Here is a 19,469-nt window from a genome sequence, read left to right as displayed (position 1 = left end):
TAAGCGATACGCTTTTTCAGATTTTGTACTACGTATTCATCAAGTGATTCCTCCCGTGATTCTTCAAGACATTCTGGGTAAATTGTCTGTACTCCATGTTAGGAGCGGCACACAACAGCGTTTGCTCTCCATGTCAGGGGCGGCTGATCATCGTCCGAGTGCCAGAGAAGAACTCAAAGCTAAACTGCACACTATGGTCCTCCAAATATTTAGGGGGATTGGTCTTACGGGAATCTAGGAGGTTCAGGCCCTGCAAGCAAGCCGTAAAAAAATCAAGCAACGAATAATCAACGAGAGAATACGAACCGGGACAATCGGCGAAGACCACAGCGACGTAAAGGGACTAGCGATTGGAAGCTCGTTACGTGGAACGGAAACGGCCTACGACTAATTGATTTCGCCACCTCCAAGAACATGGCCATTCGTAGTACTTCCAGAACATCCTTCCATACCGATACACCTGGAGTTCACCACAGCAGACATAATCACAAATCGACGACGTTCTGATTGATGGACGGCACTTCTCCGACATTATCGACGTCAGGACCTATCGTGGCGCTAACATCGACTCTAACCACTATCTGGTGATAGTGAAACTACGCCAAAAACTCTCCATCGTTAACAACGTACGGTACCGTCAGCCGCTCCGGTATGATCTAGAGCGGCTTTAGCAACCAGATGTCGCAAAAACGTACGCGCAGCATCTCGAGGCTGCATTACCGGAATAGGGTAAGCTAGATGAAGCCTCTCTTAAGGACTGCTGGAGAACAGTAAAAGCAGCCATCAACGATGCAGCTGAGAGCAATGTAGGGTACGTGGGACCCGGCAGAACGTGGAACGTTATGAATGGAAACGGCAACAGCAGACCCACCTCTTTCGGGAGGAAAAACGTCGCTTGGAGGAGACGGAGTGTGAGGAGATGAAACAGCTGTGCTGGTCTCAAGAAACACACTATCAACAGCTCAACGCATCCCGCAACGGATTCGTGCCGCGAGCGGGGATGTAAACGGATAAGGATGGGAGCATTTTGACAGACGAGCGTGAGGTGATCGAAAGGTGGAAGCAGCACTTCGACGAACACCTGAATGGCGCTGAGAGCACAAGCAATGAAGGACAGGACAACGGAGGAAAAATTTTCGTCAGTACTGCAGGCGATGGAAGCCAACCAGCCACCACTTGGAGGTAGGTTAAGGATGCCATTCACCAGCTCAATAATAATAAAGCTGCTGGCAAGGATGGTATCGGAGCTGAACTCATTAAGATGGGCCCGGAGAGGCTGGCCACTCGTTACCATCGGCTGATAACAATCTGGGAAACAGAACAGCTACCGTAGGAGTGGAAGGAAGGGGTAATATGCCCCATCTACAAGAAAGGCGACAAGTTGGATTGTGAGAACTTCCGATAACGGGCCAGATCTTTGCTGTACGACAAATCCTCTAAAAATGCCGTGAATACCAGGTCCCAACGCATCACCTTTTCATCGATTTCAAGGCGGCATACGATAGTATCGACAACGTAGCGCTAAGGAAAATCATGGACGAGAACAGCTTTCCCGGGAAGCTCACGAGACTAATAAGAGCGACGGTGTGAAGGAATTTTAAGGTGTGAAAATTTTTGTGAAGATCTCGGGCGAACACTCCAATTGGTTCGAGTCTCGGCGGGGATTACGACAGGGTTATGTATTTGCGTGCCTGTTGTTCAATATTGCGCTTGAAGGTGTCATGCGGAGAGCCGGACTTAACAGCCGGGGTACGATTTTCACGAGATCCAGTCAATGTGTTTACTTCTTCGATGATATGGGAATTGTCAGCCGAACATTTGAAAAGGTGGCAGACCTATACACCCGCCTGAAACGCGAGGCAGCAAAAGTTGGACTAATGGTGAATGCTAGCCAAGCGTGACAGGGCTCGCCTAGGTAGCAGTGTTACGATAGACGAGGATACGTTCGAGATGGTCGACGAGTTCGTCTACCTTGGATCTTTGCTGACGGCTGACAATAACGTTAGCCGTGAAATACGGAGGCGCATCATCAGTGGAAGTCGGGCCTGCTATGGCCTCCACAAGAAGCTACGGTCAAAAAATTAACACACCCGCAATAAAGGTATCATGTACAAAACGTTTATTAGGCCAGTGGCCGAGGAGCTCTTGCAAACACTTGGAGTCTTCGAACGTTGGGTGCTTTGGCGGTATGCAGGAAAACGGAGTATGGCGCGAAGGATGAACCACGAGCTCATCCAACTCTACGGCGAACCTAGTATCCAGAAAGTGGTCAAAACTGGAAGGATACGATGGGCAGGGCATGTTGCAAGAATGCCGGACAGCAACCCTGCAAAGATGGTGTTCGCGTCGGATCCAGTTGGTACAAGAAGGCATGGAGCGCAGCGAGCTAGGTGGGCGAATCAAGAGCGCATCGATTTGGCGAAGATGGAGAGATGCGGCCACGAACTGAGTATTTTGGCGTGAAATTGTTGATGCAGTGTTATCTGTTTAGATGTTAACTAAATAAATGAATGCACCAAACATATTTCCAGGAATCAACTAGGGCCTGCTAAAAGATGTATCCAGGGCTTTCTCTACAATTACGTCGATTACTCCTGTAATATTCTCTTCTAGGTTGTCCCAGTGGGTCCCAGTTCGATAATTATTCTCCAAATCGTTTAAAATTGCAGTTTACTTTTGTCAAATTTTCACCCATTTTAGAGATGATCTGAAGGTGACCAATAGGCGATGTATTGCAGAATGATTTCTTTCAAATCATTTTTCATAATGGATAGCTGCTGGTTGGCATTTATATGATTTTATGTACAAATATACATAAATTAATCAGATTGTCATATTTTCAAATCATCATATAAAATTTCCAGTTATTGAATAAGCCGTAATTCGATATGTCCCTTTACATTTTATTTTTAGGCACTTGTTCCATAGCGCCCTTAGTTAATTCCGAACTTCAACTGATAATCAGTCATGTGGTTTAAAGCCAAAACCAATTCGATGTATTACACGACAGGTTCAGTTTTAAAATTGCCAAAATACCACAAAGCTCACAACTTGTGCTAGAAAATTCACGTTTAAGTGTCACAAGAACAGCTAGTTCAATGCAAAAACACAGAACATCAAGGACATACAAGAAATTACGCGAATTAGAAGCGATGAGTACGAATTTAATTTGTTTCCAGTCCAGAGAACATTCCAACAAGTTGTACCAAACCCGGGGTCACCCAACCAAATAAACATTCGTAAATTTGTGCCACGAGTCAAACCGTCTTCCAAGTCTCGAGCAATAGAATTCAGACGCGGGGCTACCCATGTATAAAACCGCCATGAATCAATATTCGCCGTCTCATGCGCTTCCATGTCAACATTCATTATGATTTATCTCCCGTTGTCGGAAAATTATGATTTATGCTGCTTCTTCACTGGATCTGAATAATTCGTACTCCAGAGTCCGTTCGTGCGTTCAGATACAGCTGTAATCAAATGACAACGGCTCGGCGCGAAGGCAATGAGACCGTGCGATGGAATTCTCGTGTGTCCTGGGCAGCAAAAAGCACACCACCAAGCATCCAGCAACGTTTATTACTCCCTAAACGTAAAACTTTTCGTCGCCCAACTCAACCCCTGCCCGTTGACAAGCCTCCCCGAGGAGGAAAGAATAACTCGCCAATAACTTATGCATACCATATTTTGGTATCATACCACAATTAGGTATTGTTCAGTTATCAATACCTCATTTTGGTATTATAATGGTATTTGAAAAAAAATGTTTAAAACAATACAAAATACTTCATTTTGGTATTCGACAGCTATTGAGGACTGCTGGAGGTATTGAACTAGTATTGAAAAATATCACTTTTATATGAAAATCCATCAAGTATTATTTAGGTATTACAATACCTGATCTAGTTATCAGCTTGGTATTTGTAGAATATGCAGAAGGTATTATTTGAGGTATTTTACCTCTTATGCAGGGCTCATTCATACCTCATTCAGGTTGTAAGTATTGGAAATTTTCTGGTATGGAATACCTCAATTTGGTATTCAGTAGTTATTTTCTTCTGCTCGGGTCCGGATCCAAATCCGGGAGCTCCCTCTTTATCACAATGTTATTTTTTCTCAACTGCAACCTTGTCGTCGCCTTCCGTCGTCGTCGGGTAACATGTTGTAAAAATAAGCAACATCCTTTCCATTTAGGGCAGCCCTAAAAATCTCTTTCCTTTTCCCATTTTCGCAAACGCCACCGCTGACGCCATCTCCGCCACCACCACTACCACACGACACTTGGATTCAATTGGGCCTTTCTTGCCACCGTCGCACAGTCATTCAAAACTGGCCAAAAGAAGAGAGTTGCCAATATTTTTAAACCGGGTAAAAATCCTACAGAAGCTTCTAGTTATCATCCAATCAGCTTGCTTTCCTCCATCAGTAAACTTTTTGAAAACGTCATTTTGGACAGAAGAATGGTCCACATCAACGAAAATTCAAATTTTGCCAATGAACAGTCCAGATTCCTACATGAACATTAGGCAACTCAAAAACTTTTACGTAAAACAAATTTGAATCGTTCCAACAAATATGAAGATTTTTCTACTGGTCTTGTTCTTCTAGACAAAGTAAATGCATTCGAAAGTGTTAGATGCATTAGATTTGACTGAGATTTGTACTTTTGGTTAACATTTATATTAATTGCGGCCACCATGCGTCGCATTAAGGGGTGTATTTGGATAATCTAGCTGACCAACAGTATTCTAAGACATTTTTCGAATTATTTATGTTTAATCAGTAGCGAAACAAGTTTCAAACGGTAGTTTGATGTATCATGGATATTCTATGTAACATCATATGTTTTGCTTCTAAATGTTGAAGTCATCTTTTATAGTTTCGAAACTGGAAATAATCATAGAACTGTTTATTTGTCATATAGGGAGTCGATGCCGGTTATGGACCCTTTGCGTATTATGGACCCCCTACAGAAAAACATAAAATTAACACTCAAAGCAACTTTATTCCTATGAAAATCCACCGGGGGAACTTCGATTACATTGTTAGTCAGCAGTTTCAGGCAAAATATTTGGTTTGAGACGCATAAATACAGATATTTGAACAGTTTTGTAAATGAAACCACACAAGAGGGTCCATAATACGCATTTCCAGGTGGGTCCATAATAGGCTCGTCGGCAGCGAGCCGGATTATATGAGAATCAAATGGAGGGTCCATAATACGCAACGTCAAATTTGTAAACAATCCTATTATGGACCCCGGGAGGGTCCATAACAGGCATTCGGACAACAGTATTTCAAATGCATATTTCGCTGGAAAAATCGAATGATTATGTATGTTTCATAGACGTACTATGAAGTAAAGACATTGAATTTGTTGTTAGACTCCACAAAACGTATATGCGTCTGAGATATCATTGCGGAAAAGCGTCTAGAATGAATTTCAGCTACTAAGGGGTCCATTACTAGCATTGAAACCCTACAAAACATCATTTCAAAATCGAAGCGGTTTAAAAAATGACCGGTTAGAATCGCCAAATTCCCCATAGTGCATCGTATCCTTTACGCCACAAAGCAAAATAGAACCCGCTTGACGATGATGGTTCCCAGCTCGAATGGAATAGACCAATGTGCGCAGAGTTGTTAGTTCGTTACAATTTTGTGAGGTTTCTCAAAGGAACGCAACACTTGCCCCTTCCGTCTTGTCTTCCTTCATCTAGTTCTATAGCATGTGTGGGACCGAGGAGCCGGCTATCGGAGGGAGTCCTCCTTCTTTGTTTGTCGGATCCCGCGCCATAGACGCTGTCCTTTATTGTGTCCTTTGAGATTTTCAACACAGCATATAGATATAAATTACGGATAATAATGGGGTGCGTGTGTGTATAATGGAAGACCTAGATTGCTAACGAACATGTGAAAAGTATCTTGGATATCACGTTCGACATGAGGTTTTTATGTGTATCATCGGGGTAAACCACAAGCACTATTTTATTATTAACTTTTCACCTTTCCGACATTTTTGTTCTTTGCAGGAACATGGGTTTGAATGTGGGCTTGCGATAGTGTTTGTCATTGTCATGGGTTTCTTTGAGGTGATCAATGTATACAGCGAAGCGGAACTGAAGATATTTGTTCAGATATTTTATTGCTTGTTATACTGCACTGGTAGTGATGAAAATCAACCATCAGACAATTTATTTGACATTGATGATAATAGATGTGATCAATGCAATAGTTGATTACCACGTAAAGTATGTGCTCAAATGGCTTTTCACCAAGCTCAAGAAGGTGGCAGGTTGAGATTCCATCGTCTGTGCGCTTTGTACTCAAGAATCCTCCATGGCGTAATGAGCAGCAACTAACTTCTTACGACAATCGCTGGCAGTTACTATGAATAGACACATTTGAGAGCAGGCGTCGGGCCATGTATGTAGTGAAGCTTCTAGAAGGAACAATAGACTCGTTCGAACTTCTGACCAGAACATATGTTGTTGAAGAAATCTCCTGAAAGATTTCTTTGAAGCCTTATTTTACTTCGGTTGGAAGGCCGCAACAGTCGTTACGGTCAGCACGACTCGATTCGCTTCATGTTGAATATTCAATTCAATAACGTTACTCATTTATTCGACTTCAACGTGACTCTCTGTGGTACAGTAACGATTTTTGCCATCCGGAATCATACGATTTCTAAGATTTTGCCAAAAATTTGATAAAACTTTGAGGTCGAGTCACACAACATCATGTTGGATTTCGATTTTCCGGCAGGGGCTAAGAAAAATATGAAATTATATGGTTACAAAATTGAACTTATTTGTAATTCTGTAGAAAAAATTTCAACTCGATTACTTGAAAGGAAACAAAACTAGAGCATGCCAAAGTTGAGCAGTTTGTATGGAATTCGGCATGCGCTGCTATTATTCAGAACAGCACTCTATATATGGGATTCAAGGTATTTCGGTGCTATTCTCGGTTTTCCGGTAGGACCTTCGAACTATTTATGGAATTCTTAAAATACAATAGGGTGCAGAGCTACTTGAGCACTTCCATGATTCACTTTAGCATGCATTTGCGTAGGAACAGGGAAGCCACACCTTCGATATTCAACAACCACAGGCATTATTTTATTATTAACTTTTTACCTTTCCGGCAGTTTTGTTCTTCGCAGGAAAAATGGGTTCGAATGTGGGCTTGCGATAGTGTTTGCGGATTTTCTTGAGTTTTCTTTCTATGTCTACGTCTCTTGCCTTCGTATCGTCAGAGGAATTTTGTTGAAAAACCCCAGTAATACTTTTGCTTCCCAAATTAGCATAGCGGAATCTGTGTAAAAACATTTTGAAATTAAGTAACATGATGGTATTTGTTAGGGGCTTCCTTAAAACATTTCTTTTGAGATAGTTTTATCAATTATTTGAATAATTCATATTATGGGATTGAATTCTTGTGTTATTCCAGGGCGGAATACCTAGAGATAGGATTCAAGGATAATTTCTAAAAAAGATTAAAATAGAACTTCTTTGCCAATTTGTAGTATTTCGCTAGAGAGGTTTGATTTATCATGTACTACTTCACTTATAGAGAAAAGATTATAAAGATTATAGATTTTCCATTGTCTATCTGTTGTTTCTTCCTGTTTTAACTTTTTGTTGTTTCTCTTTCTTCGCATGACGCTTCCTTAAAGAACTTCGTTCAAAACTCTTTCAAATTTCCCTCCAACATTTAGACTCATTAAAATCTTATATTACTAATTTTACCATGAGATTTTTTGGGAATGTTCTTAAAGATACCGCCAATATTTTCACGTTAAACTTTTACAGTTATACCATAATGATTAAAATAGTTCATCAAAGAAAGTTTGTTTAGAATTTCAGCAATTTTCCTAAAATGGTTTCTTCTTCAACCTGTTCGTTATAGTATCAATAAACTTTAGGAGTAACGCATAATATTTTCTAAGATATTTGATAGAAATGCATCTTTTTAAAGAAAAAAAAAAACAATGAAAAAGAAACGGTTTTTTGCAGTAAACCCTAAACAACCACTTAAGTTTTTATGTGAGGTATATTGTCAGGAATTCAATCAAAAAGTTTCAGAAATTCTCCGTTCTGTTTTTGAATTTTTAGCTAAAATTATTGAATAAATTTCTTTAGAAGCTCTTTCAAAACTCTTCATGTATGTGTTACTCTAAATCTGGTATACCTAAGATATGGAGTAGACTGGCCCAACTCAGTATGGGAGAAAAATAAAGTTGTATGATTCCACGGGGCACCCCCCAAGATTATTTCTTGGGGTTAGAGGAAGCCTTTTTGAAAAATTCAGCTCATTTGGTCGTTCCATGAGCTGGCGCATTTGAATTGAAGTTAATATGGGGGCTCATATCTAGGGGGTGCCCCGTTGAGTTTTACAACTTTTTTGTTTAAGGGCCAGTCTAATATGGAGTTATTCTTAAAGTTATTTGTTTAGACATATCTTAAAAATATATTGAGTTATTTCTGAACCAGGACTGGAGAATGAAGAGAGTTTTTAGATGTTATTTATGGAAAAATCCTGGGATAAATATTCGAAAAAGTACAGGGTAATTTCTAGAACGTAGAAGAATAACTGATGTAAGGTACACCGGGGCAAGTTGAAACGGTTGCGGTAAGATGAAATGGCAAGGTATCATAGTGAAATTTCATAATGATGAGAAATTCAATTCCAGATACATTAAGTTAACTTTGAGGGTAAGAATACCTGCTAAAATTTATGGATATCCTATTGAAAACTTTGCATTTCATCTTGCCCTACCCTTTTGAAATTACCCCGATGTACTTTAATTTCCTTAGATTTTTTTTATAGTTCAAGAATGAATTTCAGAACCTTTTAGTAAATCTGTAGGAAAGTTCATTAAAAATATTGTCTAAAGAAAACAAGTGCTGTTTAAAGGAAGAAATCTTTGGGAAATAATTGGAATTTGTTGGGAAGAATCCTACGACGTGATGCCAACAATAATACAATCTGAAGAAATCGCTGAATAGATTAATCGGGTAACTTCTTAGTATTTTCACGGAAGAGTTTGTGAAAACGTATTCCGCTAGACATTAAAAGAGATGTTCTAATTTCTCAATATCCTCAAGAAGGCATTTTAAAGGAATATAATTAAAATATTATTTTCGAGAGAGTTTTAAATAAATGCGAGAAGCATCATCGAATTGTTTATAGTGAAATCTAAAGAAACACTTAGCAAAAAAATCAGACAGATCTGCTTCTCTGAGAAATCTTTAAGATATCTTTCCCATTTTATTGCTTATGAAAGTCTTGTGGAATATTGAGATGAATCCTTAGAGCAACACTTGAACGAATAATATAATGGTTTTTGTTGCAGGAAATCTTGGATTATTTTCAAATGTTTAAGCAATTCCGGAGATAATTTTGCGTGGTAATCACAAGACGAACTCAATGAAAACTGGTAAAGGAATTTTTAGAGAAAGGATTGAAAGGCACGGAAATAGTCCATGAAGATATCCCCGTGGAAATTCTCAGAGATTTCTTTTTTTATTACATAGTCGAATACCTTGGAAGTTCTTTGAAGAAACACATGTTATATTGCTTTGGATGAACTCTTCAAGGATTTGTTTTACTAGAATAGACAAAAAAGGCATACTTTCTGTATTGAAAATAAAAATTTACAAATATTACTGATGTGCAGCGTTGTCAGACAAAATAAAAAACTTATGAAATGTACACAAACTACGAAATTTTCATGAAAATCGTGATTATTATTTATGAAATTCGTCATTATTGGTCAATCTGAATACGCAGTCAACTTTCATGAGAGTTTACTTCAACCACATGTCTTCTGGCACAAGTATTCCATGTTATAACCCTCCACGTGTACGCTTCATCAATCAACTTACATTACAGTACTAGAGTGTTTGGAACATATCTCAAAATTTCTCCATAGTAATTTCCATATAAACCTACATTGTCTTTGGGCCACCTTTAAATCACAACCTAGATAGCTGACAATTTCACAGAACACTATTTTTATGGTAAGGATGGTAAGGAACATATGGGAGATTGGATTCTTGAACATTTTTAAATTTTGAACCGCCCTAATCTGTCATCAATCAACTTTGCTTTGAGTAAGATCTCAAACATGCCCGCAAACTTCTCGGATAGTCTCAGTTCTATTGAGGAACTCTGATCGATGAAACCTGTTCAGCATGCAAAAACAAGAGAACAGATATGTGCACTGGTCGAAAGATCATACTAAATTATCTTTGTGTGGGTCCCCTCACACAGCTCAATTTATGGCAATCAAGAGGAGCCCAGACAGCCGTAGCGGTAAACGCGCAGCTATTCAGCAAGATCAAGCTGAGGGTCGTGGGTTCGAATCCCACCGGTCGTGGATCTTTTCGGGTTGGAAATTTTCTCGACTTCCCAGAGCATAAAGTAACTTCATACCTTCATACCTTCATACCACACGATATACACATGCAAAAATGGTCATTGGCATAGTAAGCTCTCAGTTAATAACTGTGCAAGTGCTCATAAGAACACTAAGCTGAGAAGCAGACTCTGTCCCAGTGGGGACGTAACGATATAAAGAAGAACCATGTGCTTCCTCCCAAAAACTGTGACCATTATCCTCGAGTTGCCAAGAGTACCTCGGCTCCATTCCTCAAAAGTGAATAAATTGTATATAATTCAAAAAATGAGCTTCGGCTCCGTGAAGCTTTAAACACGATTGAGCCTTGAATAAGCTAGTTAAAAAAGTATAATTAAACACGGCTGATGTCACATTAGATCGAAAAAACTGATCGCAGTGGTGAACCTGATCAGGAATAATAAAAATAACCTCCAGCTATATTCGCATTTTCAAAGAGAAAAATCAAGGTGTGGCTAGCAGTGGGGTTAAATGGCTCGGCTCTTTAGATCATTCTTAGAACGTTTCAATGTGTATTATTTGTAAAATGATGTAAGAATATGTTTATCCAAGGGTTGACACGAATTAAACCCGTTAAAAAGCTCAAATTCGGGAATTGTTTTCATGGTAATAGTTGACAAATATTGTAAAGTAACTGTTAAGACTTCTAATGAATTTAAATGAGGATCTTATGATCAGAAAACGACACAAATCCTCAAAGTTGTAGACCATATTACTATCGAAGAGAATGTTCTATGAACTAGACAATAGAGTCTACACAGCAAAAAATAAATTGTAATATTGTGTACTATCAGCTGCACATCAGCCCCGTTGTAGTGTTGAAAATCGAGGTCTATCGATAGAATCGGTTTGAGATGCTAACGAAAAAGATAAGTTTGGCTAGGATTTGAACCTTGGTACGATGAGTGAGAGTGCATTCAATACCTCACGGCTATCACATCACGCTGAGGGAAGTGAGTTCATTTTTTTATAAGTTTTGAATTGCCACATGAAATGGAATTCTTGGCGTTTTTGTTGATTTAATCTGATTAAGTTTTGCGACGAATTTTGTTGTAAAATGGATGAGTTCGAATTCGGGGACATCTCCTTGACGAATAGCTGTTTGTCACAAGTTCTCTGAAGTGTTGGTCTAGATATAACACACTTTCAAATTATTTTCATTTTTTCTTTTAAGTAGCATGGACATCTTCTGTGTTTGTTTCCGTATTATAACACCACCAAAATCTCTAAAACTCTAGACATAGTTTGAAAGTTGGTATGGATTTTTAATATATGAATAGTCATGATTGTGCTTAAACAAATAATTCCAATATAGCAAAAAATACCTCCGATGGAAGAATTTTGGTTCTTCTTGTCATTACGTTCTCACTGGGATAGAGCCAGCTTTTCAGCTTAGTGTTCAATGCTCATTTCCACAGTCATTAACTGAGAGCTTTCTTTGCCAAAGTTGCCATTCTCGCGATTCTACCCCATTACCCCGAATGCCATCACCCCGAATTCCATTTCCCCGAATTGCATCACCCCGATTGCATTTCCCCGAATTTAAAATTATCTTGACATGATGATATTGATGACATTTCCCCGTGATATTGGAATTCGGGGTAATGTCATTCGGGGTGATGGGTCGTTGGGGTTTTGGAATACGGGGTAATGGCGTTCGAATTAATGGCATTGGGGGTAATGGGATTCGGGGTAATGGGGTAGAATCCATTTTCGCATCCGTATATCATTTGGCAGATATGATGATACTCTATGTCCAGGGCTTTTTGGTAAATCCATCCAAGCCATGACTTGAAAAAGTTAATATGTACACTCTTAAAAAAAACAATTTTACATGTGACCTAATTGAACATGCTCTTAAATATCTTGTGACGCAATCGCATTTATAACGTAATTATATGTTTCTTTTGATTTATACTTAAAAAACATGCACCGGAATATGATTTCAAATAAAACTAGATTGAGATTTCTTTACTAGAGTTTGCAATTTTCCCGGAATTTGACTTCCCGGGAAACGGGAAATGAAATTGCCATTTCCCGGAAAATCCCGGGATTCCGGGAAATTTTCAAAAACGAGAAAGTAAAGCAAATTTGATGGAATTTACTTTTGGATTTTTCGTATATCATCTATGTATATTTTATACCAGTAAATATGTATGGTTACTTCTCTTTTTTTGGGAGATTGTGTTTCTAAGAAAATCTGTTGGCTTCGTTTTAATCGTCAGGCTTCAAATGAAATTCAAATCATATTTACCACCATCGAAGCAATCCTTTCAAGCACTAGAATAGAAACTAACTTGAGTCTTATGTTGAGAATTGTGACTGTTAGATCCATAAAAACTTTATAAGCCCACTCAATCCATGAAAAAAAATCCTTCGAAAAATCCTTTGTTTACTCTAGCTTATAATAATTATTAGAAAAAAAAAACATATCGTCAAAAACGTATACATTTTGTCAACAACTATCGTTTCGTCTCAAATTCCGAACACTCAGTTTTTGTATGACGGTTTGGTTGTAATGTTTCGCTGAAATATGTCATCGAATTACCTAAAAATAGCAGTCGATTGCAATTTAATGTTGTTCTATACTTTCACGTAAAAACAAAACTTTACAAGTTTCAATAAACATTATTATCGGCACACCCAACAGCTAACAGTTAGACTTTGCGAAGAAAATCATTTTTTTACAAATATCAGCTAAATTATGACTACCGTCGTTGGGGATGACAATGGGTCAAAATGGCATATGTACGATTTGTATATTGAATAACTATCGCAATTTAACTCCAATAAACTTCAAATTTGGTGTGTATGTACTTTGATGGCACATTAACAGCTGTGAATTATTGAAAAATATTTATTCACAGCGGCACTATAAGTGAATGAAAAATGACCCAATCTCACCCTATAGAGGAGGTGACATTGGGTCACTATTATTGAAATAACTTATTTTTGAGAATATGATTGCAAAACCATTCACAGCTGAAAAACATTGATGAAATACGATGCAAACAAGACGAAAAGATATCTAAGATGTTTCACAAGTATGATAAACCCACTTAAAAGAACAATTATACCAATATTTTGAAGAGCTATGAGAAAATATATGAGACCCATCATTTATCGTCAAGTTTACATAAATTGTCTTGTTTGTTTCCCTCAAATTATCTTAAAAGTCTCATCCCCATTACCATAAAGCCTATTCAGTTTTCCCAGAGGTGTACTGAAACAGTGATTATTTTAAACCCTCGCAAATAGTTAGGTGCGACATTCCTCGATCAATATATTTCAGGCAGATTTTGACTTCATAGTACCGGTATTTCAGCGATCCAACTCATTCGTACTTTCGTGAGATGTTTCTGTAATATGAATTTATTTAAAAAAAAAAAACAATTGATAAAATTTTACGATGTTGCTGCGCACGAAACACAGTTGCTAGTTTGAGAAGTTGTCAAAATTCGTTGCATTGTTATTCGATGCACGGAATCCTCAAGTAGACTTGTTTGATGTTTCAGAGATGCTGTATTTTGAAAGAATAAGCACATCTTAATGAGGAATGAGAACACCCGGCACCGTAAAATGTCAAAAAAGTGGTCTTGCAATTTAATTTACTATCGTTCTTGCTTGACCCAATCTCACCCCCATTTTCAATGTTTTAAACAACGTACCGAAAAAAATAAAATTTTTGTGGAAAAATCAATTAGATTCCGGAAAATACTTGTAAAGTGTAATGAAAAGTCTTTCAACCTTCTACTAATACAAAGATAGAGGTTAAATTACATACGTTATACTTTGCACAGGAGAAATTTAAACTGTAAATTTTCACTAGTATTAACATACAAGTTTATTGATATAGTAAACAAAAATTACTAATTCTAAAAATGTATATTGTGATGAATTATGTGTAATAATATGATCCCCAACATACAGTAGCGCAACCAGGATTTAATTCTAGGGGGGGTTTTACAAATTTCAAAAGACATTTTAGGAATGGATTTATTTGGATTGTAAAATTAATATAGAAAAGTTACAATACATAAGTGTGATACCATTCCACCGCTCTTCTTCTATCTTGCGCTTTAATTATGTTTTGGAGATTTTTAACAATGAAAATTAATTCGAGAATAATCGCTGAGCGCAGCAATTTTTAATGGAAATCATTGACACTATTGTTGCAATAGGTCGAAAATAGATCAGCATTTTAAAACTAAACAGCCGGAAGTAGACTAATTGTTACATCTTGCAGGATTGACATCCTAGAAAATCGATTTCAAAGGTTAAAATCAGTTCTGCTTTCATTGTGAAGATTTTATGATCAAATATGTGAGTTGTGATACCTTAGATTTTTAATACGAACATTAAACTTTGTTTTTGGATGACTTTGTAAAAAAGCATATTGATTTACTATTGCAGTGGGACGCCAATGCGTTCATATTTTTAATGGGCACATTTTTCCAACTTCTTTCGAACGAACCCCCGATTTGTATGGTTTACCCAATAAATTGAACGTAATTCATGATCCACATCCATCTCAAAATTGTTTGAAATTTGTTACGGAACCGAAATGCATCCACCGGCAGATAAGTACTTCAATAGCATTCGCTGATATGTTTTTCTCCTTTTTATATAAATCAAGGAACTCGTATGTTCCAACTATTGGCACAACGCTTTCAGTTTGATTTAAAAAGCTTAGAAATTTTTGTTATTTATAAGCATGTTATAGTAGTATTTACCAGTTAATTTTGGTTTTTATCAAACTCCACAAAGAGTTTAAGTATAAAACCACACAACTCAAAAGTATATAACTGAAAATTACTAACATTCACATTATTCATACGAATTAAAATAAGATATTGCTTTGTAGTTGTAAGATGTGTAGTGCTGAATTTCACAAGAATATTTAGCAATTTAAAATTTTTCGGCTCTGGGGGGGTTTTGACCCCCAAAACCCCCCTTGGTTGCGCCACTGCCAACATATGAATAATTATTTCTAGCGATATCAGCGTTATTAGCTGATATATTACATAAATCATAATTTTCCGTTTTGACCCAAACTCACCCCCTAGACCCATTGTCACCCCCATCGACGGTATTAGAAGTATTTGAAGCCACTGTTGGCCTTAAGTGTTCGGAATATGAGTCAAAACGCTATTTGTTTTCGGAAAACAACAAACCAACATCGCATTATAACTAGTTATCTAGTGAAATGATTGCTTATAATGATCTTCTTCTTCTTTTTGGCATTACATCCTCATTGGGACAGAGCCTGCTTTTCGGCTTAGTGTTCACTTAGCATTTCCACAGTTATTAAATGAGAGCTTTCTTTGCCAAAGTTGCAATTTTCGCATTCGTATATCGTGTGGCAGGTACGATGAGTACGATGATATTTTTCATTACCAAAAGATCCTGGACCGACCGGGAATCGAACCCAGACACCTTCAGAATGGCTTTGCTTTGTATCCGCGGAGTCTAACCACTCGACTAACGAAGTTCCCTGGTTAGAATGATATGACAAGTAAATTGTGCGAAGATTTTTGTTTGAAAATAGATGGGCAATCCTTTTTTTAATAGAACTACCCGGGAAATACGGAAATCCCGGGAAATACGGGAATCCCGGGAAACAGAAAATCATTTCCCGAGAAACGTGAATCCCGTGCAATCTTATTTCCCGGGAAATGTTCTAATCTTTACAAAATTCTATAACGTTTGTGTCAATTTTCTGATTTCACAAGTCATTTGTCGTAATATATGAACGTGGAATTGAAATTTTCATTTTAGAAGACGCAAACGTCGGACTTGGTGTCGACATCATTGAGTTTGCTTTCAACATGACCGGAGCCTTGCGTGGCGATTTTTCCTCCTCTGTGTTTATACGAAAAAATAATTGCAAATTAGGTGAAATAAAAGTGTGCTTTATAGTGAGTGTGTGGTCAGCTAGCCAGTGCATTATTTGGATTCTTGTAAAGTGATCGATTTAGAGTAGTTGTATTTATCCCCGTTTGTAGTATTTCGAGGAATCGTTTTCGCATTGTATGCTGTGCGGTTATTTTTGAATTAGAAATGTTTAAAATTGTTATTCTTGTGTGGAACTGGCGCAGTGGGCGCTTAGAATTGTGATCACTGGTTCCCCTGTGTTGATGCCCGTCTGATTAAGTTTTGTTTTCAAAAGCATCATGAAGGTAAGAGTTTTGAAGTACCCGAATACGCGCATAATAATTCAGTTCTCAAAGAATGACAGGTTGAGAAAAAAATTACAGACCACGATGTGAAAGTCAGTCATAACGACTTTTACGTCCCGGCGTGTAATTTTTTTTTTTTGGTTTTTCTCGGTCATGTAATTTTAAGAACAGATGTATTTTTATGTCAAAAGGTTCGCTTCTTTTATGTGCATCTAAAAACACGTAAATTTAAATGACTTTTTGTTAAAGTGTAGCATTCGTTTTTAGCTACAAATGCAATCAAGTAAAAAAATAGATGCGGCCCTGAGGTTGAATTGATTTTTGCTTTTGCCTGCATATAAATTTGAATTTTTATACAAGGATCAGTTACATAATCTCAAGCATTCATTTTAGATGGAAATTTGTCATATACATATGACTACTCTTGCAAACGCTCCAAAATATTATGTTGAAAAAGAGACAAAAAGTTGGGTCCACATAATAATGAAAAGCAATAAAAAAAAACCTTTAGAAACCTGTTATCTAAAACTCAACTGAATACCGCATGAATCTTTTTTCAAATATTTTTAAAATTACTGCCAAGAATTCTAAAAAAGACTTTTCTTCTTCTTCTTCTTCTTATTTTAATTCTTCTTGGCATCATCGTCCTCACTGGGACACAGCCTGTCTCTCAGCTTTGTGTTTTTATGAGCATTTCCACAGTTATTAACTGAGACCTTTTTGGCAAACTTGCCATTTTTGGATTTGTGTATCGTGTAGCAGGAAAGTCAAGGAAAATTCTATTACGAAAAGATCCTGGACCAACCGGGAATTGAAACCAGACACCTTCGGCATGGCTTTGTTTTGTAGCTGCGGACTCCAACCACTCGGCTAAGGAAGGCCTCTGAATCCCCGACCAGTAGGTTACAACAGAATTGTAACATATTTTGTTACCCAGTTAGCGCGTTTTGTTTGTTATTATTTGGCTCGTTAGTAGTCAAAATAACAACAATTATTACACAATTTTCACAAAATTGAAACAAAATATGTAGCAAATAAAACAAAAATATAAATCTTTTTGTTATTTTTCATAATTGAATTATAACGGCACTTCGTACCAGCCAAGTCTTTTCGCTGCCGTAAATGGTTTCCTTTATAATACAGTGATACCTTCATGAGTCGATGTTTCATGACTCGATATCGACTCATGAACCATACTAAAAACAAAATTTCATGGTTACTATGATGGTCCCTAGAAGCAGCTTTCCAAAGGATTGCTGTTCCATGACTCGATATTTCCATAAGTCGATGGTCCCTTCAATATCGACTCATGGAGGTTTCACTGTAGTTCCATCAAACAATGATATTTTTCAGTGGTTCAAATTATCATGCAAATGTTAATTATTTACCTTACATTGTAGTTTACTATAACTAATATAAACATGAGACCTAAAATATGCATACCTTATTAAAGTCTAGTTCCAAATTGATATCTTTCAGATGAATGACCAGATGCTCGCCAAAACTTTAACTGCTAGCAAAAGTGTGGTTCGAATTTTTCAATCTTCAACAATACGCGCTTAATCACTTATTTTCACTATCAAACGGATTTCTTCTCGCTTAACTTGTTCTATCTTCATACAGCCATATAATCTTCAATTCTTCGATTACTGCAACGTCGGGATATCATCCACCTCTAATTCTTCGTGAATATTTTATATCCGAAAGCGCTTTCTTTTATAATGACTCACTTCACTCGTCTTGCGGGCATTTCTCTGTGAGCTTATTCTTCGAACTTTCAACTCTTCCTTCGGCCAACACAAAAGACAAAATCACTGCACTTTTGCTATGCTTCTTCTTTCATGTGTAGATATTGCTGCACTGCACTGCTTGCACAACACGTCGTCCTTCTTCACCGTAAAAGGATCTCTTCTGCCGCTTGATCCGTGATGTGTAGATTGGTATCTCGTCAGTCGTTCAGCTGCTTATCGTTACGGGAGGGCAATGTACAATCCCCGACCGTCGTTCACAGCGAGTACGGCTTCTTTGTGTACATGACACTATTTCCATTCAACCTTTCATCACATTTCCAACCAACGAAAATCGATCACGGCATGCACATTCAACTTCCCAACCGGTAGAATGGTGGAAAATTGCGCGCAAACGCGCTAAAAATCTCTTCCTTCCTTTCCTATTCGGCTGCAACAATCTTTGCTTCTTGCTTTCCAGACTCAAAATCTCCGCCAAACAAGCAAATCACCACCTGAATGACACTCGTTTTTTTATCAGAACGATTTTAAATTTGCTTCAACTCTCGCCTGACCAACAATCATGCTTTTACCACTTCCCACACCATCACCGGCGGAGAAAGAGACCCGAAAACACGAAAACTCCTCAAACTCGTTCGAACCGAGCATCGAGTAAGTAAAACTGCAGCACACAAACCGCTGGGAAATATCCAACAGGATAACGCTGCTCTCACTCCCCCTTAATTTCCCTCAAAGAAGTCTGAGTTGCACTATATGAACGGGCCACTATGGCAGGACAATCAACGACGAAAACTGCTTTAGCATCCACACCGCGCGAAAGCCAGAACTCAACTAAATCCAAGTCGGTTCGACCGAATGCCGTTTAGTGAAAGTACCACCGACCGAAAGGCGAAGCGAGTAAGGGCTCGAACCGAACCATGCTCGGTGATGCTCAACAGCAACAGCGGGATGCATGCATCCGAGGACCAACCGAACAACGATCGAACGACGAACCGAACCGACGAGGAAAAGCTGAGCAAAACATAATTGATAAAAACACAACACATCCACAGCATCAGCGTCGGCGTCGGTATCGGTTTTGTTATGGCGGCGTCCAACATGCAAACATATGCACGACAA

At 38.1% G+C, this 19,469-nt stretch overlaps 1 protein-coding gene across 1 annotated transcript in view; it reads right to left on the bottom strand.

The window, feature by feature from the left end:
• LOC5571592 (protein slit) overlaps nt 1–19,183 on the bottom strand; it is a 646,439-nt gene extending 627,256 nt beyond the window's left edge. Inside the window, exon 1 of the mRNA XM_021853436.1 lies at nt 18,046–19,183. The gene's annotated coding sequence lies outside the window, so the exon portion shown is untranslated. The remainder of the gene's footprint in view (nt 1–18,045) is intronic.
• Between the last annotated feature and the right edge of the window lie 286 nt (nt 19,184–19,469).

The sequence above is a fragment of the Aedes aegypti genome, chromosome 3 (genome assembly GCF_002204515.2).
Source record: "Aedes aegypti strain LVP_AGWG chromosome 3, AaegL5.0 Primary Assembly, whole genome shotgun sequence".
Classification (NCBI taxonomy): Eukaryota; Metazoa; Arthropoda; class Insecta; order Diptera; family Culicidae; genus Aedes; species Aedes aegypti.
The sequence above is the reverse complement of the archived record's forward strand: the minus strand, read 5'-3'. Positions and strand labels throughout refer to the sequence as shown.